This window comes from Lepisosteus oculatus, unplaced genomic scaffold, assembly GCF_040954835.1.
Source record: "Lepisosteus oculatus isolate fLepOcu1 unplaced genomic scaffold, fLepOcu1.hap2 HAP2_SCAFFOLD_82, whole genome shotgun sequence".
Classification (NCBI taxonomy): Eukaryota; Metazoa; Chordata; class Actinopteri; order Semionotiformes; family Lepisosteidae; genus Lepisosteus; species Lepisosteus oculatus.
Genome location: NW_027168383.1, coordinates 640,287 through 667,122, shown reverse-complemented (window position 1 = coordinate 667,122; position 26,836 = coordinate 640,287). Strand labels below are relative to the sequence as shown.

At 44.1% G+C, this 26,836-nt stretch overlaps 10 non-coding genes across 10 annotated transcripts; 6 read left to right on the top strand and 4 right to left on the bottom strand.

Annotated features, from left to right (window-relative positions):
• Positions 1 to 1,340: 1,340 nt before the first annotated feature.
• Positions 1,341 to 1,413, top strand: trnar-ucg (transfer RNA arginine (anticodon UCG)). The gene has a single exon. It is a non-coding gene; the product is annotated as a tRNA-Arg (tRNA).
• An 8,087-nt stretch (positions 1,414 to 9,500) lies between these two features.
• trnas-cga (transfer RNA serine (anticodon CGA)) lies at positions 9,501 to 9,579 on the bottom strand. The gene has a single exon. It is a non-coding gene; the product is annotated as a tRNA-Ser (tRNA).
• A 2,438-nt stretch (positions 9,580 to 12,017) lies between these two features.
• On the bottom strand, positions 12,018 to 12,099 carry trnas-gcu (transfer RNA serine (anticodon GCU)). Its single transcript has one exon. It is a non-coding gene; the product is annotated as a tRNA-Ser (tRNA).
• An 8,838-nt stretch (positions 12,100 to 20,937) lies between these two features.
• Positions 20,938 to 21,054, top strand: LOC138235555 (U5 spliceosomal RNA). The gene has a single exon (XR_011188233.1). It is a non-coding gene; the product is annotated as a U5 spliceosomal RNA (small nuclear RNA).
• Positions 21,055 to 21,445: 391 nt separating this feature from the next.
• On the top strand, positions 21,446 to 21,562 carry LOC138235543 (U5 spliceosomal RNA). Its single transcript, XR_011188221.1, has one exon. It is a non-coding gene; the product is annotated as a U5 spliceosomal RNA (small nuclear RNA).
• Positions 21,563 to 21,953: 391 nt separating this feature from the next.
• Positions 21,954 to 22,068, top strand: LOC138235557 (U5 spliceosomal RNA). Its single transcript, XR_011188235.1, has one exon. It is a non-coding gene; the product is annotated as a U5 spliceosomal RNA (small nuclear RNA).
• Positions 22,069 to 22,461: 393 nt separating this feature from the next.
• On the top strand, positions 22,462 to 22,578 carry LOC138235560 (U5 spliceosomal RNA). Its single transcript, XR_011188238.1, has one exon. It is a non-coding gene; the product is annotated as a U5 spliceosomal RNA (small nuclear RNA).
• Positions 22,579 to 22,968: 390 nt separating this feature from the next.
• LOC138235558 (U5 spliceosomal RNA) lies at positions 22,969 to 23,083 on the top strand. The gene has a single exon (XR_011188236.1). It is a non-coding gene; the product is annotated as a U5 spliceosomal RNA (small nuclear RNA).
• A 759-nt stretch (positions 23,084 to 23,842) lies between these two features.
• LOC138235609 (U4 spliceosomal RNA) lies at positions 23,843 to 23,984 on the bottom strand. Its single transcript, XR_011188286.1, has one exon. It is a non-coding gene; the product is annotated as a U4 spliceosomal RNA (small nuclear RNA).
• A 229-nt stretch (positions 23,985 to 24,213) lies between these two features.
• LOC138235550 (U5 spliceosomal RNA) lies at positions 24,214 to 24,330 on the bottom strand. Its single transcript, XR_011188228.1, has one exon. It is a non-coding gene; the product is annotated as a U5 spliceosomal RNA (small nuclear RNA).
• Positions 24,331 to 26,836: the final 2,506 nt, after the last annotated feature.

The window sequence follows — 26,836 nt, the reverse complement described above, 5'->3', positions numbered from 1 at the left end:
GAAGGCTCCCAAGGGCAGGACATCCTCGCAGCGCGCCTCCTGACCATCCTGAGACTCAGCCCGGACAACCACGGAACGGCCAGTGTGTCTGAGTGCCAGAACTTTCCTTTGTTCTAAGAGTCTAGAGTGGAGGTTGCCAGAGAGTAACCAGCAGCAGGCCTCGTGAACAGGTCGGAACTGTGGAAAGCTGAATCACTATTCAGAACTAGCTCTTCATTAGGAACGAACCGGTCCTCTTCCTGACTTGCTGGGACCCACAGTCATCTTTTCTCCTGTGCACAAACTTTGCTAGTTAAAGCCAACACTAACTAGCCGGTCAGTGAGCATCAGCAGCGCACCGTCGCAAGCCGCACAGCACAGCCTGGCACTGAGCCAGAGAGCGCGGATTGGACAGCAACAGCCTGCAACTGTTTCTTTGTGCCCGCAGGAGATCTGAATCCCCAAAGATTGGATGAGTATTTAACTTCAATGCATTACAGCTCGAGAATTCAATTGTTATCCCAACCAGTTGATATCAATTTAATTCCTAAGAGTTATGTACTTGTTTGAGTATCTAATGTAGAAGTTATAACTAAGTTCATTTACGAAACGGTCTTAATGAATGATATACTGAACGTATGTCCTCTTGATATGTGTAACACTTCGTAACTGACTGAATATATACCTTTTGTATTCTGATAACCCTCTCGATAAGATCTGTTAGTTTTATATGCATATTCTATGTATTAATAAATGTATCCTCGTGTATTAGTACCTGTGTGTGTGCGTTGTTTGAGTTATGTCGCATGGTTGGACTCTAAAGCCATCAAAAGAATCAACTTTGTGATTTACTGCTACAATTAATAATTGTCTCAGTAAATGCCCAAACCCTACAGAACTGGTGCCTTCAGAGAGCCACTATGATTACATATTTGGCGTCCCTGAACCGGTTTTCTTACATATTTGGGGTCCCTGAACGGCTATGAATCACTACACTGAAAAGAGAAGAACGGAACCACAGCGTTTCGACTGTGAGGTCTTCTCACACCTGAAGAAGCCTCACACCTGTTAAAGGCTCCATGGTTTTCTTTCTTCTCTTTTCAACATGGAATACACCTATTGTCTGCAAGATGTGACAATTTCATGGTGTTTTGGAAGAAAACCTTTTTTCTTTGAATTCAAAATCAATCGGAATTTCAGCACGACACATCAACACTTTTTCTGTTTTAAGGAGATGATATTTTAAACCTGATAAAAATAGTAGGAAACACAAGTTTCTTGCTGTGAAAATTTAGATGGGGAAGTGTACTACTAGTAGCAGTGTAGAGCTCTCTGTGGTGGAGTGCAAGTGCATGTCCTATGGGCCAGTGGCGTAATGGATAACGCGTCTGACTTCGGATCAGAAGATTGTAGGTTCGAGTCCTGCCTGGCTCATGAGGCTTTTAAACCTCTCAGGTTCCTCGGTAACAGGTTGCCGTCATGTATATGAACTATAGAAAAGCATTTGCCACAACCCGTAAATTAGCACGCAAGTGCGGGCTAGTGAACACAGAACTGTATGGAGATCATCTCCAGCTCCGAGCTCAATTGCAATGAAAAAACATGCAGAACAGAACTGGAGAGCAGCTGAATTTGTGCTCGGTAGGGTGGGGAGGACTCAGCATTGCTATTGTTCTAATTGGCATGAACTGCAGGGGATCTGAATCAGAACATGTCAGTTAGTTCGATCATTGCGTCAATATGTAGGCCACGTTAATACAGAATTATTACTTTGTCTGTCTCGTCTTTGTATATAGCTGAATGTCCCTGACAATTTCATGTTAGTTTTTAAGAACGACATTGGTGCTAATAGATACACATATAGCATATAAGGAACACGTAAAAGTTTAGTCCATGCTGAAAAGATAAGAAAACCGCCACAACGTTTCATCTTGGAATAAATCTTTACTTGTTGTTTTGCAGCCTACCCATTCTGACCTAACTCCTCCCTTGAAATTCCCTAACAGATGAGGGTACGTAACGGTTCATGCGATGCTCAGTTGCAATTTGTCCCAAAACAAACAAGAACAGCAGCTGAGGGTTTGAGTTTGAACATGCACTGTATTAAAGCAGCTTTTATTTCCATTGATAAATGCTATATATTCCTACAGAGATTCTCCAGGTGAGTAAGCGATTCCTGTTTCTGTTTCTATTTCTGTTTCATATATATATATACAGTATATATACAGTATTGTACTATTATTATATAATTCGTTACACTGTGGCTGTGTTGTGTGTGTTAAGCTGCTGTTGCACTGCAATTTCCCTCACGGGATCAATAAAGTATCTATCTATAAGAAGACATTACCAACAACGACCACAAGATGGAGATATTGTCTAGACATTACCAACAACGACCACAAGATGGAGATATTGTCCAAAGAGGCAAGAAGGGCAAAGCCGCGATAAGGTAAAATCATTTTTTGTAAGAGATTGGTGTCAGAATGCACATCCGTATCCCAAACAGAATCTCTAGTAAAATATGATCATTTGTGAAACAGGCAAATGAGTGTCTGCTACAATATGATTGCTACAGATGCAGCCATTCAAAATGTGCGGGCGATACTGCATTATTTTCCGGTACGCTGTACGCAGTCTACCGCGAGTTACCGGTAAATACCGCGAGTTACCGGTAAATACCGCTAGCAAAATAATAGTATCCGGAATTTCCGCAAGGTGGAGCTAATAAAGCTCAACTTCTCATGTTTGAGCTGTAGCCATCAAAGTCTTTAATGAAGATATTACTAATAGTATTAATAATAAATGACCTTGGACAAGCTGTAAACTCAAAGTATTGCCCTGGTCCACATTATTTTTTTCACTGACCTTCTTTGTAAAAGTAACACCACAGCATTTCGCAATCACGCATTTTTTTCCAATCATGCAAAGTACAGTAATTTTTGAGAATCGATTCACCATGCCTTTCACATGCTCATAAAAGAGATTGATTTAGGAACATAAACATATTACCGTATGCAAACTGTACTGTATACAGTTTGTATATGTATATGTATATGTATATGTATATTTAATGTCTTAACTGTGCCCGTTTAAGTATTGAATATTTATATGGAATTTTACCACTGAAGGGAAATCTTAGTGCCTGAGCATAAAAAGAATAGGAGCGTAATGCAACGCGTGTGAAGGCCATAAACGATATTAATTTTGGAACATAAACATACAGTATATGGCTGGTCTCGGTACTTTAAAGAAAACATACACGAAACATGGTTTCATTATGACCAGAATCGGTCTTGAGATATTTTTAACTTGATTTACAGTATTTGAGAGGTATGTCTTGACACCGATACTACGTAAATACTCCTCACGTATATGTTTCTAGGTTTATATTATGCATTTCATACGGTCAAATTGCTTTTGAGCAACTGATAAGAAGCGCGAAACGGTATGCCCAGGGCGTTTTAGTTTTTGTTTTGTTTTAATGCAGTGCAGTGGATTGATTAGAGATATCAAGTACATACAAGTCATTTTTTAAATGTTGTAGTTCGTCTTGTAAAAATGTTACGAGTACATCATCTGTCAACAATTACACAGGTTCTGTTTCCATATTGCGGTTTTTGGTTACGTAATACTATTTTCTAATTTCACGTTGTGAATATATGATTTGGGCAAACAGAGCCGCAAAGAAGTACATTATGGGTTGTTGTTGTTTTTTTGCAGTTTTATCTAAAATAAGCGATGCTTAAACCTTTGTCTGATTCTTGTGAAACTATCCACACGACAGTTACCTAGGAGTTGACTTCAGTGATGTCACTGATGGGATGTTTCTAAAAATCCATCCTCTGTAAAACATCTTCTCTAGTTGTTCTGCATATGTATTCGCTAATGAAGCTGTGTGTTCTGAGCCTGGTTCTCTACATTTCTGTATGAACCAGCTTAGAGGGCTAAAGACAGCTTGTGTTTAAATTGAGTGTAAGGTAATTTATGCTTCTAAAGTCATGGTCAGCATTTATTATTGTACTGTGCTGTAAACTTCTTCTGTGCCTAATTACATTATTTTATAGTCGATAATGTTTCTGTAGTGCTTTTTCAGCCCTCAGCATGTGACTGCGCTGGTGGTGCTGTGGGTTAGGTTCCTGACTCCTATGTCACATGGTCTGTGGTTGAATCTCATGGAACTATGACTTTAATTTTTAACAAACATTTCTTTGAAAAAATAAAACATTTCCCTTGGTCAGAGATTAAATAAAACCTCACTCGCATCAAAACAAATTTATATTTCTAAATATCACAACATGATCGAATTTACGTCTTTTTAATAACAATGAATAGTCACCTATGCGTTACAAAATAAACATTTATATTGATTTGAATCGAGTTTTGATTTAAATCGTAAACGCGTGTTTAAAGGCGATATACTGTATAAAAGCGCTGATTCTTATGGAATGTGTTTGGCCGGGGATTCAAAAAAATTATTTTTTTTAATCGCGTATCTAAGGAAAATTGCAGTATAACTTTGTTCATGCACAAACAGTGGCATGTTACATTATAATTTGGGTGTCTCCTCTTGCCAGAAAGCTCTAAATTGGATTTTGAGTGCGGTTTTTGACTTTTTCTAAATTGCAACCCATAAATAAAGCTGATACAGTTTAGACTTACTGTATTCTAAACTGTATTACAACATCACATTGGACAATGCAACGTAAATTGCAAAAATGCACTTGGAATCTGTCCAAGCCCTACTACGAAAATTATTAAAACTGCGACACTTATCATTCATCTTTAAATAAACTTTATTTTATATAGCGTTTTAAGCGAATAGGTAATTAGATTGCTCATAAACCTAATCGCTTTTTCTACATAAACACAGCGTGATTGCTCTCTGAAAATGCTTTTTTCTTTATATTTAGGCTCAGATTTCAACTATAGATTGTATTATTATAAACTTTCTTGGAAAAATGTCTTTTATGTAAACCATGTTTGCTATTAATTCATTTAGGGCTAAAATACGTTCATTGTCTTCCAATCGAGTCGAGTTGACATTGGAAGCTTGCCACGCCCGGACTGTTACACCAACGCATTAGCATGTTGAAGCGATTTCATTGAGGAGGCCATCTACTAGTTAACTCTGTACTTCCTACTTTGAAAACACCTGTGAAATTGGTTTAATTCGTCACAGCCAGCACTCCGGCAGAGAGGGGGGTTGTACTCGTTAATGTCTGATGACATACAAGTGGAAAGATTACAGATTTTAATCGTTTTGTTTCTGAACCAGGGAAAATCTGATCATGTTTCTCTATAACAATAATAAAAAACTTTATTTTAAATTATTTTACATATCCCGCTTGCACATCGCACGACTTTAATAAATCTATTCTTTATTAATACTAAATAAATAATACTAAAAATACTACAGCAAAGAGGTCACTTGATTTTTGGAATAATTCCAAATAGCACAATGATCCACTGGCATTCCTGAAGTCTGTTTAGTGCATAATCTTCCAAATACAATCACTAAGCAATTATAAGAATTATACCATCCTATTTCTTTGTGATGTCCTGTAAAAACTAAACCTATTTTTATAAGGCTTTTACTCAAAAGGTTTCCAAACACACAAAGCATTTGTGAAGTACTATAGTATTTCTAAAGGTTACTGGTACAACATCAATCATTAAAGCTTAACAATAAAGTTTAGATTGCTGACTATGGACTAACTACATTAACTAACTGCAATGCAACATTATACATTTTACAAGAATATCTGGTTGAATTCTTGCATTTGTAGCCAATTTAATGTGAGAGAAATAAGCCAATTTAATTATTTCACAAAAAATAATGTAATATAAAATGGATGTTTTTAACTTTATTGTAGTGTTTTAGAAACTAATATGTCTTCAAAAATGGTTGTTTTTCACTCCTAGGAATGAAAGCTGTTGTTATATGATGTTTATTTTCAAATTTGGAAAAATCAAAGGATTCTAGCTTTCTCCCCTTGCAGGCATCGGACACAGAGAACCTCATGGTTTTCCTAAAAATCATTTTTTATGTTCCCTGGTGTTCCAAACTTAGTTTTAATTTGTTATTATGTTAAAAACAGGGTAATAAATTTCTAATTGGACTATAAATAATGTCATATTGTCTGCTATAAAACTGATGTTTTCAACTCTATTGTAGAGATTCTAGAATCATCTAATAGAGAATTGAAATAAAAAAAGGGCATAAGAAAACATTACCAACAACGACCACAAGATGGAGATATTGTCTAGACATTACCAACAACGACCACAAGATGGAGATATTGTCCAAAAAGGCAAGAAGGGCAAAGCCGCGATAAGGTAAAATCATTTTTTGAAAGAGATTGCTGTCAGAATGCACAACTGAATCCCAAACAGAATCTCTAGTCAAATATGATCATTTGTGAAACAGGCAAATGAGTCTCTCAGGTGCCCATTGCTCATTTTCAGACACATTTATGCAATACTTTCACCATGCGTTGAGCAATAGGGATTAAAGATACCAGAGGTAAGGTTTAAAAGTGATTCTGAGGTGCAACACATCAGCAATACAGCTAGGCATCTGAAATGCGGGGTTTGAGAGCCCTTCAGGGAACACCGTACCCTAAAGGTACCAGAAGTCCAGTAGTATAAGCATTAAGTCACTGTCACCCCTGTTACAATGTGATTGCTACATATCTTCATTTCTTTGGTTTTTAAGGAGTAAGAGTGCAGGGGGTCTAAATCTGCGATCCAGTGTGTTGAAGTATTTCACAAGATTACCTGTAGCCCGTATGGAAACAAATACTAATTCTGATTATTGCCCTGGGCATGTACCAATAAATCACTGAGCATATATATATATATATCACTGTGTTGAAGCTAGAGACCTGTATGTAATATTATGGTGCTAAAATGTCATTTTCACATATATTAATGTAATAAATGATTGCTTATGCTTTATAAACAAATCTAATTAAAATAAATGATTAAGTTTTGTATTTATCTTGTACCATAGAACATGATTTTCTTTGTATTTCAAGCCCACAAAGTGTCCAAATGACGCACTACATGATATAAGGAAGATTATCACATGCATATCGGTATTATCTTTCTTATGAAAATGCATTCCTTTCATTACCTTTTACTTTTTAAAATGAACTCAAATTGTGTATAATGTAATAATTTAAGTAGAAGTGCTTCACTGCTCTATGCCGTCTGGAAATAAATCCTCAGACTACTTACTGCCCTGGGCATGTACCAATAAATTACAGGAGCACATCTATATATCACTGCGTTGAAGCAGGAGACACACAATCACTGCAAACACATCCTAAATACAGTGTTCTAGCACCTTTGACCTCATCCAGAACATATCATTTCTTGAAAGGGATTGCTGTCCGAATGCACATCTGAATCCCAAACAGAATCTCTAGTAAAATACGATCATTTGTGAAACAGGCAAATGACTGTCTCAGGGGCCCATTCCTCATTCTCAAGACACATGTATGCAGTACGTACACCATGCATTGAGCAATAGGGATTAAAGACACCACAGCTAAGGTTAGAAGTCATTCTGACTATATTCTAAAATATTGGACTCATATTCTTATGATGGCAGACATGATGCTGCGTTTAAAACCGGGGTTAATGGACATTATATGACTGTCAATTCTGTTTTGTTTTGGAGACTCTTGGCTGCCTATATGGTACACTGCAGCGTGAAGGAATTATTTTCCAAAACTGTGTCAGCTCAAAAGTTGTAAGAGAACCTCTCCAGCTGCTTTAACTCTCTTCATTTTTGTCATTTAATTGTCTGTCGGCACTATGTGGCAGCGTTGCATGACAACCCCTCTCACCACGGAAAGGAACCTAACAGCTTTGGTAAGAGAGGAGAAAAGGACCTGGCCAGTACGGGGCACGAACCCGTGACTTTGGCGTTATTAGCACCATGCTCTAACCAACTGAGCTAACCGGCCTCACGACAGTGGTTCTCTCTGTGCTGCAAAAAATCGAACTCAGGGAATTTCTTTTGCCCTCCTTTGAATAGAAAGCCGTGTAATTCAGTGTACGGGCTTTCTCATGCAGTTTCATGGTTCTTGTAACCCAAATCCTACACTGGCCTGAAGTGCCCCCCATTTCACAGAATTTTTCAGCTGATTTAAAATGTACCTAAAGGAGAAGCATTATTGAAGACGATCAATTACCAAGAGCTTTTGTCAAAGGTTTTGGTGGTCATTTTTAATGACCACAGAGCGATGTGACCTCGGTTTTACATCTCATCCAAAAGACAGCGCCCTTTTACAACACAGTGTCTCCGTCACTATGCTGGGGCATTGGGACCCGCACAGACCTCAGGGTGAGCGCCCCACCGCCGGCACCATTAACACCGCTTCCAGCTGGAAGCTTTGTTTTTCCCTGTAGCTCACCCTCATCCGGGTACTGACCTGGCTCACACCTGCTTAGCTTCAGTGGGTTTTCAGTTGCGAGTTGCAAGGGGATGCAAGTGATGGAGCAGCTAGCTGCAAAAGCCACTGCATTGGCGAGGAATCAAAGCCGAGCCTCCCGCGTGGCAGGCGAGAATTCTACCACTGAACCACCAATGCTCAGAACCCGGGCCTTCAAAAAAGACGCTTTTTTGGTGCTCTGTGCAAAAAGCGTCGACATCTGCTTCCAGCTGTAAAATGCCATTCGCGGACGCTGAAGAACTTATTTGCAAGGGAGCGGGTACAAGCAATTTGGCATTTTAAAACCACCAGGAACACCGAACAGGGGCGCTTCTTTGCTTGCGCCGAAACACAACGACAGGAGGTGGACAACGTAGTCGGCAGGATTCGAACCTCTTTCTGTCTATTATATACTAAATGTTCTCTTGTCTGTCTCTTGTTTGTATAGAACTGAATGTCCCTGACAATGTACTGTTAGTTTTAATTGAAGAACGGCATTTGTGTTCAAATATATCAGACAAGTTTACGTAACTGCTCATGCGACACTCAGTTGTAATTAGTCAAGAAATAAAGTCGAACAACAGCTGCGGGTTTGATTCTGAACGTATCAGATTGCAGCACCTTTTACTTCCATTGACAAATGATAGAGATTCGAAGAGAGATCCTTCAGACCAGCAAGCAAACCCACGGCTATTTCGGTTTTCTATCTAGGCAACGTTGGTGTCTGCAATAGCATACATGAAAGCGTGATGCAATTTCTGTGGCTAAATTTGTTGCACGTCATGCACAGTAAGAGTGTTTCTAACACCAAATAAAAAGTCAACAATTAGCGATCACGCCTTCTCCTCAGTTAACCCACTGAAACCCTTGCTGTTAACAGTTCTTTAATGCATGCTTTACGAGCACCTACATATTGTGTCGGTTCTTTCAGTTTTATTCATTAGGTTTTCAAAGGCATAAGTAGAACACCAGAGGTGCGAACGCAAGATGTGTGGTTATCTGAAGAACTCATTTCCATGGCAGCGGGGCCAAGCTATTTAGTGTTTTTATAGTACCAGGGAAGGAGAAGCGGCACTTCACCTTTGCCGCGCAGGATTTGAACCTGCATGGGGAGTCCCCAACGGATTTCGAGTCCATCGCCTTAACCACTCGGCCACGACTACAGCGAGTTCACCATCGCCGCATTCCTCCTTTAATCTAACACGGAGTGCGACGTGGCTGCGGAAACCTTTTCAAAGTCGCTCTCCGTTAAAAAAAAATAATACCTTTGACAAAATACGTGCCGGCAGACAGACACGCCTCAGAGGGTTTAAGGCTGGCTTCATGTCGGAATGATAAAGTCTCCCCGTCCGGACATGAAAATGCCACTTTGTTACACACAAAAAAAGAATCAACAACAGAGAAATGCCCACAAGCATTTGAAAAGCCGCACCACGTCGCACTTGAAATAGCTCTTACATTAGTGGTAGACGCAGGAATCGCATTTTTATTTACGCTCTTACCAACGCGATGGAAAGCAAAACAAAGCAAAGCAGAGCAAAACAAAACGAACAAACGAAAACCCTGCACATAACGCCGTTACGTGCCCAAGTGGTATTGTACGTCATCCTAGCACTGCACCCCGGGGCGTACGGTACATGGGAACGAGCACACGCCACGAATCGTCTCGAATCACTCCCTACAGCTGTAAGGCGCCTTGAAGCGTGCACCCCCAACATTCTTCTTTGCGCATCTGTGAAAGGTAAACTCTTGAGCAAACTCTGAACCAGCTCTAAGGAAACTAATCCGATTAGACGTAACTTTGACTCATCTTTTTACGCTCAGTGCTGGATTGCTCAAACTCCAGCTAGGGTTAGGGTTAGCATTACCACGCTACTTAGACACTTTGTTTACGCTCAGTGCTGGATTTTGGGAACTTCAGGACGAGTGGGAATTTTCTCCTATCTGTCCATTCTGTTTTGTTTTGGAGACTCTTGGCTGCCTATGTTGTACAGTGCAGCGTGAAGGAAACATTTTCCAAAACTGTGTCAGCTCAAGAGTTGTAAGAAAACCTCTCCAGCTGCTACAACTCTCTTCATTTTTGTCATTTAATGTGACACTCAATGTATAACTGGAGCCTCACATATGCAAATGGTGCGGCTCCAGTTCGACACCCAGTTCGACACCACTTTACAGTATATGACAAAAGCATGGCAAACTGTGCCGGACCAGCAGATAACTTCCGCTTATTTTGACCATATTAAACATTGGAAATCTTCCCACTTGCATTTGTGACACTTGATTTTGGCTCCACCTAAGAAACTCTTAAATCTTCTAACACTTTTCTCTTCTCCCGCAACACACTTGTCTGTCGGCACTATGTGGAAGCGTTGCATGACAACCCATCTCACCACGGAAAGGAACCTAACAGCTTTGGTAAGAGAGTAGAATTACCTGAAGAACTGCTTTCCATGGAAGCAGGACCAAGCGATGTAGCATTTTTATAGTGCCAGGAAAGGAGAAGCGGCACTTCGCCTTTGCCACACAGGCACAAGGCGACGTGCAGCAGACGCCGTAGTCAGCAGGATTCGAACCTGAGCGGGGAGTCCTCAATGGATTTCAAGTCCATCGCCTTAACTACTCGGCCACAACTACAGTGAGCTCGCCGCCGCCGCATTCCTCCTCCGGAGTGCGAGGTGTCTGCGGAAACCTTTTTAAAGTCGCTCAACGTTAAAAAAAAAATACCTTTCACAAGATACATGCCGGCAGACAGACACGCCTCAGAGGGTTTAAGGCTGGCTTCACGTTCAAATGATAAAGTCTCACCGTCCGGATGTCAAAATGCAACTTTGGCAGACAGAAAAAAAACATCAACAAACCACAAATGTGGACAAGGATTTTACAAGCTGCACCACACTGCACTTTCAAAAGCATTTACATTCGTGTTAGACGCAGGAATTGTCCTTGTTTTGCGCGCTTACGAACGCCATACAAATAAAACAGGTCTACGGGTCTGAAACCTGCTCCACGGAAAACAGTTCTGTTGCGCTTTTGATCAAAGGGAGATTCTCTGTTCTTACTTTTTCATGACATAACACCCAAAGGGGCTTCTTTGGAGCTGGATTCCAACCAGCATCCTAAAGTTTCTTGGTCGTATCCTTTACAGTCCTCTGTTCGGTCGACATGGAACAGAAGGGGGCAGCTTTCCTCACACATACAGTGCAGTTCTGCATCAGACCTCTAACTCGTTTCCTTAGCTTGGATTTAAGCCACGAAGCAGGCTTCTACTGTATAAACGTCTAGAGGAATCACAAACTATTTGAGAGGCCATCATCCCAGGGGGAACTGACAAAGTCTATCCCTAAACACCTAGCGCAGTCTCTCGAGAGACTGTCAAAAATCGCTTTCTCCGTTTGTGCTGCAAGTAAGTGAAAATGCGGTCTCAACCCAGAGCCACTTGGCAGCAGCGGCACGTAAATACTGTTACTGCCACTGCTCGATACCGACGTTAGCCTACTATACCATGTTCAGCCAGCGCTAGAAAATGTACAGCTCTAGTACTGGAGCAAACAGAAGGAGGGCCAACATCTAACAGGCACACGTGTCAGACATAGAGAGCGCCGAGGATGGGATTCAAACCCATGCGTGCAGAGCACAATGGATTAGCAGTCCATCGCCTTAACCACTCGGCCACCTCGTCAATGAAACTGGGCTTTCCAGACACGGGTTGGCACGCTCCAGATGATCTTTTTCTTTTTTTTCCCTCGTACTCGAGGGTCCTTTTCCTGTTCCACATGCGATTTCAACATTTTCCTTGGGAGATGTCAAGCCAGCAAGCCACTGCTGTGGTTCAGTGGCCAGTGTGGAGTTCAGTGGCCCTGTTGTACACAGAAAGCACATTGAGCTCCTTGGACATGAAAAGTTCCAGATAAAAGCCATTTGTCATCCTTTCTCTTGGTGTCGATGTTGCTATTGTATGTAAAGGTGGCAACTTGCTCAGCGAGCAGGCGGAGCACACACCGAATGCAGATGTGTCTGAGTGGTGTGTCCAAGTGGCTGCAAAAAAACAGTACTCCCGGGGCGCCGTGGCTTAGTTGGTTAAAGCGCCTGTCTAGTAAACAAGAAATCCTGGGTCCGAATCCCAGCGGTGCCTTTTTTTGTGCTGTGTTCTCGAACAGAACTGGTCATTATGGACAACCGCATACGCCTAGACTTAATTAAATGCAAGTATTCATTTCCTGTCTTGAACGACTTGTTTTTCTTAAAATGGATGCAACTTGCAAAACATGAAATACAAACCTCGCTAATCAGCGCTCGCGGCTGGCAAAAAAAAAAGAAGTCAGCAATGTTTTTTTTCTTTAACCTTAACCCTGCTAATGGAGAAGAGTTAAACGACCGAGTCTATGCAGCTTAAACGGTGCTCACGTCGGGTTCTTAGCTGAAAGGGTGATAAATCCCGCTCACCCCAGTCCTTAATCTTTTAAAAGGATACAAAATTGAACCTAGTCGCCACATCACATACATCCTGTTCAACGATAAAAAGGTGACATCTATCCTCGATCCAGAGTAAATCCCACGTTGAGGGCATATTTTTTTCCACTTTACCATGAGTCGGGCTCGGCTGCACAGAGGCGAGAGCAGAGCAATGAGGTCACGGGGACAGGAGAGCCACACGCTGGCGGTTTAAACACGCGGAAGAAAACTGAGGGATCCACAGTATGTGGACCCTCCGTGCGCCATCAGTCCGCACTCCGGACTCTGAATCCTGCCATCCGAGTTAAGATCTCGGCGGAACCTGAGGCGCAGTTCTTTCTTAAAACGTAATCTGGTGAGCATTTCTAGAATCGTACTTGTATAGATGCAGCCTTTAATGTGTTGCTAGGTTAAAATTGATGACTTCTTGAACTTCAGTAGGCAACTGCCCTCTTGATTTTGGATTTAATTTCTTTATTACAGGGGCGCTTTTATGAAGACCGAGTCATGTTCAGGTACTTTGCTTGATGGAGGAAGCATATTTCGGACTCTGTGATCTGCTCACCTGGAAAGGTCTGCTGTACTACTACAAGAGAGAAGTAGAGTCTGGAAGAATGGACAATTTTATGATGCTTTGGAAGATAATGTTTTTTTTTTCTTTGAAATTGAAATGAATCAGAATATCAGTGCAAAAGACAAACTCTTGGTTTGGTTTAAAGAGATATGGTTTTAAAACAGACAAAATGTAGAAAACAGGTGTTTCTCACTTTTGGAAGAGAATGGACTGGGGGTAATATTTTACAAGTTATATAATAGTAAAATATTATATAATAGGGGTAATAGTCGCGAGGGGCTTCAGCTTTTTCGTGCTTAATATGGTGCGCTGTGGCCACGGCAGATATGGGATCTATAAAAGCCGAAAATTCTCCGATCATTGCCTGACACAGCTCCTCAAAGCTATTACAGACCTCAGGTCCTTGTCTAGACATCCACTCGTGGACCGCTCGGCTGGTAGTTTTCCTTACTAACATAGCCTTTTCCTGTTCAGACGCTTCGGGCATAAACTGCAAAGTATATCTCAGCTCATCAATGTAGGTCTCCACATTATTCCCTGACACTGTCGGGTCAAACCTTTCTACATCTTTGGCTAACTGCCTCAGGGAGTGGAGGTTAATTTTTACAGTTTCTCCGTGGGCAGGGAGACGGCCGTGATCAGGAGCAGGGGGTCTATGCCTGAATTGAATCGCCCTTGCGTCTCGCGCAGGACTCGGCGATCTCCCCCATGCCGATCCGACCACAGACCCTGGCCGGGAGAAACCTCCTGGGTGAGCGCTCCGGGCTGCTAGGTGGGCTGGCATGTAAGTGGGATCTAGCCTGTTTTGCTTCCAGTACGGCAGCATCTAACTCCTTTTGCCTTTCCTGGCTGAGCTCATTTAAACTCTCAATTTCTTTTTCTTTTTCTTTCAAGCTCGCTTCTAGGTCTCTCCTAGCTACCTCAGCCGCAGTTTCTCTAGCAGACAGGTCATCTAATTTACCTAAAACTTCCCTGAGTCTGTCTTCACTTTCCTCACTTTTCACTCTCTTTTCTCTGATTATATCCAACAACTCAACTCGCTCCGCCTTATATCTTTCTAGCTTTCCCTGAAGCGTTTGAAACTTTGTCAGCTCGGACAAAGACAGTTCCAGCTGTTTAGCTAGATTTAAGGCGAAACTAGATAGGACCTGAACTGCGTTCACAGACCCTCCTGTGTTAAGCTGGTTCGCTACCTTAGCTACTAAATCTACTTGCAGCTTCTCAATATCATCAAAGTTCAACTTTTCGATACCGCTCCAGTAACCAGGATTGTCGTCGCTAGAAATAGTACTTATAAGCGACTCCACTTCAGACATTTTAGCAGCCATTGTCATTACGTCAGAGAAACTTTAAGAGTATTACTTTTTTTCCTTTTACCAAAATACAGTATGGAATCTAAACACCCGAGCAGATGGATTTCCAATCAGCACACGTTACACTAAACGCTAGAAAACAGGGGGATTTCTTTACGCAGTTATCAGCACACCCGGTATTCGCGTATAAAAGCCACGGTGCTGTGCTGAACTTGAACTCACAGCAACATCAGTTATTCTGTGCGATTGAGTCTCATTTCATTCTAAACTCGCCCACCCAGGGACGCCATTAAATGTAGTGGTTTGATGGGTTTACTGAGACACTTATTAATTGTAGCAGTAATCACGAGGTTGTTCGTTGGGGCTTTTAGAAAATCAATCGCCAGAACAACTAACAACGCACACACACGGGTTCAATACACGAGATACATTTATTAATATAAATTGTGCACCAAACATATACTAGTCTGCCTGGATACGAGCGGCAGACCTTACTGTGAGGGTTATCAATATACAAGATATATAATCTCGAAGAGATGCAAACACAAAGAGATACACAACAGAGAATATATGTCAATATATATCGTTCGGTTACCAAATCGCTAATCAGTGTTATTACCCATTGTTACTCTAAACTCGGAAGTAAATACATTACTCATGAATTAAATTGATAACAACTTGTGTTGAGGTACAATTGAATTCTCGAGACGCAATGTAGAACATGGGGTTAACTTATCCACTGTGTATGGATTTGGAATTTCCCGGCACGAACACCAAACCAGCTGACAAGCTCTGTTGCAGCCTCTGTTCCAGCGGTTGTCCAATGGGCGTTGTGTCGGCGTCCTCTGGCTACCAGCCAACCAGTCAAGGTGCAGCTCGGAGTAGGACGGGCGGAGGAATCTGACTGCGGCGCGCAGGGCAGTCGTTGCTCCGAGGGGATCTACCAGCAGTCCGGCTGGCTAGTAGAAAGTCTCTATGCACAGAGTGTGACCGCGAGTCCTCACAAGTCACTCTTTTGCCTGGGAAGAAACTGGTTCGTTCCCGGTCCAGCGCTGCTTCTGAATAAGCTATTCAGGTTGTCGACGAGGGTCCAACTGTAGGCTGCCGTTGATCAAACGGAGCATTCACGTTAGTAGAATTCTGAGTACGTACGGGATGCTTGGCCTCGCGCTTAGAACAAAGTCCAAGTCCCTATGCAGACAACAGCAGTTGTCACGTGATTGTCTCTGAGGATGCGCGAAAATGGCCAAGGAGAGCCCCGATCTGAGCTTGCGCTCCCTTTTTGACCAAGACACAGATGTGTGCTGATTGGTTGAGAGTTTGGCGGGCATTGGAGACCCACGTGGTATTACCACGCCCTGCCAGTCCCTGATTGGTTGGTCAAGGTGAGATATAAGTCACTTACTCTTGACACTTAAGAATGCAGTCCAGATGTCCATTCAGCACTCCCTAGACAGATAGGCGCCAATGGATGACCATTGATCATGATAGCCAGGCTTAGCTAAGTGCATCCCTGTCTGGGAGCTGTTCCCTATCAAAAGAAAACAACTTAAATCAGTCTGCATGAATACTTTCTCTGTGGCTGCACCACAGAGATGGGGGGTGAGATGGGGCTTCATTTAGGACAGCATACCAACGCTTAATTCTGTCTTATTAACAAGCATTGCCGCTACACTTGTATCCCAACTTTTGCAACTCGCAACTGAAAACCCACTGAAGCTAAGCAGGTGTGAGCCAGGTCAGTACCAGGATGAGGGTGAGCTACAGGGAAAAACAAAGCTTCCAGATGGAAGTGGTGTTAATGGGCGCTCACTCTGAGGTCTGTACGGGTCCCAATGTCCCAATATAGTGACGGAGAAGCTGTGTTGGAAAAAGGGCGCTGTCTTTTGGATGAGATGTAAAACCGAGGTCATAGTGCTCTGTGGTCATTAAAAATGACCACCAAAACCTTTGACAAAAGCTCTTGGTAATTGATGGTCTTCAATAATGCTTCTCCTTTAGGTACATTTTAAATCAGCTGAAAAATGCTGTGAAATGGGGGGGCACTTCAGGCCAGTGTAGGATTTGGGTTACAAGAACTATGAAACTGCACGAGAAAGCCCGTACACTGAATTACACGGCTTTCTATTCAAAGGACAAAAGAAATTCCCTGAGCTTGATTTTTTGCAGCACAGAGAGGACCACTGTTGTGAGGTCGGTTAGCTCAGTTGGTTAGATGGTGGTGCTAGTAACGCCAAGGTTGCGGGTTTGAGCCGCGTACGGGCCAGGTCCTTTTCTCCTCTCTTACCAAAGCTGTTAGGTTCCTTTCCGTGGTGAGATGGGTTGTCATGCAACGCTGCCACATAGCGCCGACAGACAAGAGTGTTGCGGGAGAAGAGAAATGTGTTTGAAGATTTAAGAGTGTCTTAGGTGCAGCCAAAATCAAGTGTCACAAATGCAAGTGGTTGGATTTCCATTGTTTAATATGGTAAAAATAAGCGGAAGTAATCTGCCGGTCCGGCACAGTCTGCCATGCTTTTGTCATTTACTGTAAAGTGGTATTGAACTGGGTGTCGAACTGGAGCCTCACCATTTGCATATGTGAGGCTCCAGTTATACATCGAGTGTCACATTAAATGACAAAAATGAAGAGAGTTAAAGCAGCTGGAGAGGTTTTCTTACAACTTTTGAGCTGACACAGTTTTGGAAAATGTTTCCTTCACGCTGCACTGTACAACATAGGCAGCCAAGAGTCTCCAAAACAAAACAGAATTGACAGATAGGAGAAAATTCCCACTCGTCCTGAAGTTCCCAAAATCAAGCACTGAGCGTAAACAAAGTGTCTAAGTAGCGTGGGAATGCTAACCCTAACCCTAGCGTAAAAAGATGAGTCAAAGTAACGTCTAATCGGATTAGTTTCCTTAGAGCTGGTTCAGAGTTTGCTGAAGAGTTTACCCAGTGGGCACTGATTCGTCGAATATACGTATATTCACGGCGAAAATACGGCTATACGTATATATACGTCGCCTCGACGTATAATCAAAGTCGAATTGCAACCGTAAAATCGACGACATTAATAAACGCATATATAACGTCGAAAACACATCTAACACAGTGCCTGAGGCTTTTTACTGTATGTATCGTGTGTGCCGCAACTAGGAGTATACGGCACTCTGCACAGTGTACGAAGTAAATTATTTTCGCAGTAATTAATTTACACGTGTATAATAAATATAGTAAATATAATAAATTAATTACTGCGAAAATTACTTCGTACACTGTGCAGAGTGCCGTATACTCCTAGGTAAGTTAGGTACATCTTTTTGCCCAAAACTGAAGGGGCGACATTCCTCCCTCCCCCCGTGATGCCAGGCCTGTCCCCATCCTATTCCATAATGTCATTATACTGTATATAATACCATACAACAGTGACCGATCCTTACTAACTGCATGCGTTAAAATTGCACATCAGCTCATAGCAGGGGGCACATAGCCACGATGTATTATCAATGTTAAATTTCAACCATAATATCGACAACATTAATAAACGCATACGTTGAGAAAATATCGAACCCAGCATATTTTCCGGTTATATACCACAATGCATTGCTAGTATTCGTTGGTCACCATTTTGGACACGTTTTTCAAACGTAGAAGTATATCCGCAAATATCTCAGCAATCCTCTTTTGACGAGTAAGTATGAACAATAATAATACTATCTGAATACATACAGATCTTTCTTAATATTATTTTGATTAAAATAGTAAGTGAATAAGCAAAAAATGGCACATAAAAATAGTGGAGCTTTTTAAACGTCTGTACTTACTGCGCCCCATAAGAAATCGTTTGTCCCCGTTCAAAAGAGGTTGTGCGATGTCCTGCAGCGTTCGCAAAGCAAACCTTTGACAGTTTGAAAAGAGGAATTTATTCTGCTTCCTGTGCGTGCAGTAGTTACAAAGTTGAACGTCTTTACACGATCTGCTGCAGTTTTCAGTGGGCGGGCGTTGTCAAATGGCTTGGAAAAACGCACTGTGTTTCGGCTCGGCAAACATCGTGAGCAGTGTCCTGCATGTTTTCTGTGTATAGCTGTCTTTTAACGCATACAGAATTCATTCGAAATGGGGAATGGTGTGAATGGGGAAGATGACACTAAATCGTTTTGCCGTTTCTCTATTCTTATTCTATGTTGTACTTTCAAACTTTGGGTACTCTTTAATTAGGACAGACTTTATTGCTCAACTTCTATGATGCAAGCCAAATTTTATACATTTATTTCAGCTTTGAGCTTAGTAAACCGTTCATTTTTTAGATTATACTAAAGAAGATATTAATCATCATTAATTTGGGAAGTAATATTATATAATTTTCTCCTAGCTGCGGTGCTGAAGTCCCGCCCTAAATCAGCAGAAAAAGAAATAAAGGAGCACGCAATGTGTTACTTGAAGAATGCATATGCAAGGCAGGGGGCCAGGAGATCTGGACACTGAAAATACTAGGTTTTTGGTTCTAACTGTTAGGACAATTACACAGGGTTTGCAAATAGTGGACAAAAATCGTCTTAACTTCCATTGTAATATTTTTTTTCTTGGAAATATAGAAGTTGTACATTTTAAAATGTATATTTGAATCAAAATGTGGTTTTGAGTTAGTGTGTTAATGTAATTAGTTTGTGTTTGCCGTTACTATACTGTATATTGCCATATTACCAGAATTTGTAGCTGAAGTTTAAGACTAGTTGTGTTTTTTATGATTATTGCCCATATGTTGATTGTTGATTGATTGTATACAATGTATAATTTGAAATACATATTTTTCAGGTGTGAATGTGTATTTTCAGAATAAATTTCTAAACCAAATCATTGGGTTGATTTACTAGTTTCTACACCTGTAAAACCTAACTTTGATGTATAATAGACCTCTACCCATATACGTATAATAGACCTCTAAAGTTATCCGTATAATAGACCTCTAACCATATACATATAATAGACCTCTAAAGTTATCCGTATAATAGACCTCTACCCATATACGTATAATAGACCTCTAAAGTTATCCGTATAATAGACCTCCAACCATATACGTAGAATAGTCCTCTAAAGTTATCCGGAACTCCTACCATATATGTATAATAGTCCTCTAAATTTATCCGTATAATAGAACTCCAACCATTTACGTATAATGAACATCTAATCATAGACGTATAATTGACGTATAACAATAGACGTATATTAGAATTTCATTCTAGACGAATTGCAGACCACATTTAGACGTCTAAGGTATGCGTTTAATAGACGTATATTATACGTCTTTTGCCCACTGGGTTACGTCTCAACAGAAACGCTCTTTAGCTCTTTCAGTGTTATGCAGAGAACAGCGTCTGTCGAGATCACTTTTGAGTCAGCGCGAAACGCCGTGTGCTGTCAGTTTGATTTCATATTGCTCGTAGCGGCGCCCGGCTTTTGTCTGTCAAACGTTAGGTTGCGCTTCTTCATGCTGCATCGTCGGCATGAGTGGAGCTTTTTAAACGTCTGTACTTACTGCGCCCCATAAGAAATCGTTTGTCCCCGTTCAAAAGAGATTTTGCGATGTCCTGCAGCGTTCGCAAAGCAAACCTTTGACAGTTTGAAAAGAGGAATTTATTCTGCTTCCTGTGCGTGCAGTAGTTACAAAGTTGAACGTCTTTACACGATCTGCTGCAGTTTTCAGTGGGCGGGCTTTGTCAGATGGCTTGGAAAAACGCACTGTGTTTCGGCTCGGGAAACATCATGAGCAGTGTCCTGCATGTTTTCTGTGTATAGCTGTCTTTTGACGCATACAGAATTCATTCGAAATCATTGATTTCTCCAATTATCAAGGGTCCCTTAAAGGATGAGTCAAAGTAACGTCTAATCGGATTAGTTTCCTTAGAGCTGGTTCAGAGTTTGCTCAAGAGTTTACCTTTCACAGATGTGCAAAGAAGAATGTTGGGGGTGCACGCTTCAAGGTGCCTTACAGTGCGTTGTTTCCGACACAGTGTGGCCGGGTGTTTTCCGAGTTATCGCACGAATTGGGCACGCCCACAAGCCGAGAGCCGCAGGCGATGAGCCCGGGGCTGAACAGGCCCCACTGGCTAGTTTGTAAGGCCAGGTGCATTGCCAACCACGACCGGCAGCGCAGAGGCTTTGAAGGCGGTCTGGGCTCCTGCAGCTGTGCAGCCACGCACTCTGGTTTCTCTTCATCTCGTACAAATCTTTCGCCTTTTATTAAAGATTTCCGTGGAGAGGAGCATGAATAAGTTCCATGCAATTTTTGTGCTTCCCTGCCTTCGGGTGGGGCGCAGCCTGGCTGGTCAAAGAGAGAAAACAAAAACGTTCGCAATCACTCTTGTTATGGCAATTGTGGCCGTCTGCTCCGCGAGTCCTCGGTCTCCGGCTGTCTGATTGGCGCTCTTTTCTTTGGGGGGCGGGAAGTGTCCAGCCGCAGGGGATCTTGGGACCTCGCTTTGCATAGCGGCTTCCCAGAGTGCGTCGTTTCCGGCACAGTGTGGCTGGGTGTTTTCCGACTTATCGCACGGATTGGGCACGGCCGCAAGCTGAGAGCCGCAGGCGATGAGCCCGGAGCTGAACGGGCCCCACTGGCTCGTTTGTAAGGCCAGGTGTATTGCCAACCATGACCGGCAGCGCAGAGGCTTTGAAGGCGGCCTGGGCTCCTGCAGCTGTGCAGCCACGCACTCTGGTTTCTCTTCATCTCGTACAAATCTTTCGCCTTTTACTAAAGATTTCCGTGGAGAGGAGCATGAATGAGTTCCATGCAATTTTTGTGCTTCCCTGCCTTCGGGTGGGGCGCAGCCTGGCTGGTCAAAGAGAGAAAACAAAAACGCTCGCAATCGGTCTTGTTATGGCGATTGTGGCAGTCTGCTCCGCGAGTCCTCGGTCTCCGGCCGTCTGATTGGCGCTCTTTTCTTTGGGGGGAGGGAAGTGTCCGGCCGCAGGGGATCTTGGGACCTCGCTTTGCATAGCAGCTTCCCAGAGTGCGTCGTTTCCGGCACAGTGTGGCCGGGTGTTTTCCGAGTTATCGCACGGATTGGGCACGCTCGCAAGCCGTGAGCCGCAGGCGATGAGCCCGGAGCTGAACGGGCCCCACTGGCTCGTTTGTAAGGCCAGGTGCATTGCAAACCACGACCGGCAGCGCAGAGGCTTTGAAGGCGGACTGGGCTCCTGCAGCTGTGCAGCCACGCACTCTGGTTTCTCTTCATTTCGTACAAATCTTTCGCCTTTTACTAAAGATTCCCGCGGAGAGAAGCATGAATGAGTTCCATGCAATATTTGTGCTTCCCTGCTTTCGGGTGGCGGGCAGCTGGGCTGGTCAAAGAGAGAAAACAAGCACGTTCGCAATCGCTCTTGTAATGGTGATTGTGGCCGTCTGCTCCGCGAGTCCTCGGTCTCCGGTCGTCTGATTGGCGCTCTTTTCTTTGGGGGGCGGGAAGTGTCCGGCCGCAGGGGATCTTGGGACTTCGCTTTTCATAGCGGCTTCCCAGAGTGCGTCGTTTCCGGCACAGTGTGGCTGGGTGTTTTCCGACTTATCGCACGGATTGGGCACGGCCGCAAGCTGAGAGCCGCAGGCGATGAGCCCGGAGCTGAACGGGCCCCACTGGCTAGTTTGTAAGGCCAGGTGCATTGCCAACCATGACCGGCAGCACAGAGGCTTTGAAGGCGGCCTGGGCTCCTGGAGCTGTGCAGCCACGCACTCTGGTTTTTCTTCATCTCATACGAATCTTTCGCCTTTTACTAAAGATTTCCGTGGAGAGGCGCATGAATGAGTTCCATGCAATTTTTGTGCTTCTCTGCCTTCGGGTGGGGCGCAGCTGGGTTGGTCAAAGAGAGAAAACAAGCACGTTCGCAATCGCTCTTGTAATGGTGATTGTTGCCGTCTGCTCCGCGAGTCCTCGGTCTCCGGCCGTCTGATTGGCGCTCTTTTCTTTGGGGGGCGGGAAGTGTCCGGCCGCAGGGGATCTTGGGACCTTGCCTGCATAGCGGCTTCCCAGAGTGCGTCGTTTCCGGCACAGTGTGGCCGGGTGTTTTCCGAGTTATCGCACGGATTGGGCACGCTCGCAAACCGTGAGCCGCAGGCGATGAGCCCGGAGCTGAACGGGCCCCACTGGCTCGTTTGTAAGGCCAGGTGTATTGCCAACCACGACCGGCAGGGCAGAGGCCTTGAAGGCGGCCTGGGCTCCTGCAGCTGTGCAGCCATGCACTCTGGTTTCTCTTCATCTCGTACAACTCTTTCGCCTTTTATTAAAGATTTCCGTGGAGAGGAGCACGAATGAGTTCCCTGCAATTTTTGTGATTTCCTGCTTTCGGGTGGCGGGCAGCTGGGCTGGTCAAAGAGAGAAAACAAGCACGTTCGCAATCGCTCTTGTAATGGTGATTGTGGCCGTCTGCTCCGCGAGTCCTCGGTCTCCGGCCGTCTGATTGGCGCTCTTTTCTTTGGGGGGCGGGAAGTGTCCGGCCGCAGGGGATCTTGGGACCTCGCTTTGCATAGCGGCTTCCCAGAGTGCGTCGTTTCCGGCACAGTGTGGCCGGGTGTTTTCCGAGTTATCGCACGGATTGGGCACGCTCGCAAGCCGTGAGCCGCAGGCGATGAGCCCCGAGCTGAACGGGCCCCACTGGCTCGTTTGTAAGATCTGCGGCAGATCGTGTAAAGACGTTCAACTTTGTAACTACTGCACGCACAGGAAGCAGAATAAATTCCTCTTTCAAACTGTCAAAGGTTTGCTTTGCGAACGCTGCAGGACATCGCACAATCTGTTTTGAACGGGGACAAACGATTTCTTATGAGGCGCAGTAAGTACAGACGTTTAAAAAGCTCCACTCATGCCGACGATGCAGCATGAAGAAGGGCAACCTAACGTTTGACAGACAAAAGCCGGGCGCCACTACGAGCAATATGAAATCAAACTGACAGCACACGGCGTTTCGCGCTGACTCAAAAGTGATCTCGACAGACGCTGTTCTCTGCATAACGCTGAAAGAGCTAAAGAGTGTTTCTGTTGAGACGTAACAAGCTTGTTTCTTTCTACCATGATGTTACCATGACAAAATCTGTCTTTAAACTCCTTGCTCAGTCTCTGACGAGACTGTCAAGAATTGCTTTCGCCGATTGTATTGCAAACCGGCGGAAGCGGGGTATTGGGAAAAGTTTTCAACTAGCAATAATCGCGCATCGGCTAAACCTCACAGGCTACGATACTGCCACTGCGCAAAGCTGACGGTTGCCAGGCAACCGCGTGGATCCTATGGAAATCGTTATCAATCGTCTCATGGCATGTCGTTGCTGTAACGCTTCATATTTGCGGCCGGACACTTCCCGCCCCCAAAGAAAAGAGCACCAATCAGACAGGCGGAGACCGAGGACTCGCAGAGCAGACGGCCACAGTCGCAGTAATAAGAGTGATTGTGAGCGGTTTTGTTTTCTCTCTTTGACCAGCCCAGCTGCGCCCCACCCGAAGGCAGGAAAGCACAAAAATTGTATGGAACTCATTCATGCTCCTCTTCATGGAAATCTTTAGTAAAAGGCAAAAGATTTGTACGAGATGAAGAGAAACCAGAGTGCGTGGCTGGACAGCTGCAGGAGCCCAGGCTGCCTTCAAGGCCTCTGCCCTGCCGGTCGTGGTTGGCAATGCACCTGGCCTTACAAACGAGCCAGTGGGGCCCGTTCAGCTCCGGGCTCATCGCCTGCGGCTCTCGGCTTACCTGGCAGGGGAGATACCTTGATCAGCCTGTAGTTGGAGTAGTTGGACTGTTTTCTTGTTTTGTGGAAGCAGTGTTTGTTTTGCAGTTTGAGATGGCAACCTTTGGATCCCGCAAGAATGCTGTACGTTTTGAGCTTTTGGATGACCTGTTCATGGATCGTATGCAGTTCAGCAGAAAAGTGTTACAGAAGGAACTTGGCTTTGAACCTCGGCACTTGGATTTCATCTTTGCTCTCCCAGGTCAGAAAGCATTTGAGGTTGTATTTGGTACCTATCCTCTGTTTGAACAATGCGTGGATGTGTTTGAGGCAAAAAGAGGGAAAGTTCCTGCACTTGAGAAGATCAACTTGCAGCCTCTGACACAGAGAGAGAGGAAAACGGTGCATGTTGTTATGTTCTCGGAACTGGCAAAGACGGAGGACATTCACACCTGGCTTAACCAGTACTGCACCGTCCACCATGGAACTGAGGTTAGAGATGTTGACGGTATAAAAACAGGAGCAAGGAAATTCGAGGTTCGCTTACTACCGGACAATGTAAATGGAGGCTTAAGGCACCTGCCCTCTACAATCCGGCTGGGCGCCTGCAATGGCTATGTTTTTTATGTGGGACAACCAAAGGTGTGTCGGCGCTGTGGTGCTGTGGGACACCTGGCATCTTCCTGCACTGTGAAATGCTGCAAGACCTGTGGCAAACAGGGACATTTAGCCTCTGACTGTTCAATGCTGCCAAAGTGCAATTTATGTGGCTCGGAAGGACACGTTTTTAAGAACTGCCCTCACGCCTACGCCAATAAACTCAAAATGAGAAAGGATGAGGCAGTGCTTGTTTCAGCCAAACCGGCCCGAAAAGCCAAAGCAAACAACAAGTCAAACAAAGAACCCTTGTTGGACAAAGAGTCTCAGCCTCCAGCCAGGATCAGTCCTGCTGTGGCTCCGGGGCCGGTGGAAGAGAAATCCACTACGCTCCCACAACCGCAGACTGCACCAGACAAGCACGAGGGTTTGAAAACCCCCGAGAACAGCGAGGACCCCTCCCCCACTCCTGCTCCTCAGAACGAGGGCCAGTGTGGGGCCCCCCGGTGGAGCGGGTCCAGCGACGATACCCAGGATTCAGCGGAGCTGCTTTTCTCAGACTCTGCAAGTGCTACAGATGCCCTCCTCTCCTCCATCCAGTCCATCACGGAGGATCTGCAACAGCTGGTGGGTGAGGGGGAAGAGGAGACTGGTGCATCGGCTGCACCCCTTTCCCCTCAGTGCTCCCAGGAGCTGGACTTGAGGAAAAGGAAAAATGACTCTGTTTTCTCCCCGAGCGAGGAGGAAGGAGAGAATGGCGATGGGGACAGCTGGAACCCCTCCACCCCTCCCTCTACCCCCTTCCTTGAAATGGACTCCGTGAATGCTTTTACTGCTGCCACCCTGATGAAGGCTCATTCAGAGGATGGCTGGCAGGAAATTGGTAAGAAGAAAAAGAAAAAGAAGAAGGTAACAGGTGAGACCGAAGAGAAATGTGTTTTGTAAAGACTGGTTCCACTTTCTTATGTAATATGGCTCTAAACATAATTTCTCTTAACACCAGAGGTATCAATGACGGAGTTAAATGTCAGTGTGTCTTTGATTACCTCCAGCAGAGAGAGGGAGATGTGTTGATGTTGCAGGAGTGTGCTTTAGCCTATCAAGAGAGGTATAAAAGCTTTGAAGATAGGTGGGATAAAGGGCCTTCTGTTTGGTCAGGGGACAATAACAACAGAGCCTCTGGCGTGGCCATTCTTTTCAAAGGATGGGCTTTCAAATTGAAAAGTATTCAGAGGGTCATAGATGGCAGGTTGCTGTGTGTGGATGTGGAATGGGGGACCGTTAACCTGCGGCTAATCAATGTGTATTGTCCTACTGACGTGGGAGGAAGGGTGGAGCTACTCAAGGCACTCTCTCCCCTATTGTTAAGTAGCACAGACGTGATAGTGGGAGGGGATTTTAATTGTATCTTAGAGCACACAGACAGGCAGTCTAGCTCTCCGATAAAATTGGATTCCAGCTCACTGGCCCTGCAAAACTTAGTTCAAGACTTTAAACTCTCAGACACATATAGATGTATATATCCCACAACAGCAGGATATACATGGTCAGGGAGGAATAGCAGCTCCAGAATTGACTATTGCTTTGTCTCAGAGAGAGTGAAAGTTGTTGGGGTCACTCTTCAGCCTGTCTTCTTCTCAGATCATCAGGCTTTAGGGTGTAGAGTGGAACTCCAGGGCGGGACTGTCTTTGGCCCAGGCCTCTGGAAACTCAACACAAAGCTGCTAGAGAACGAGGGGGTAGTATCCCGCTACAAGGAGAAACTATCACAGTGGCTGTCCTTGCAGTGTCT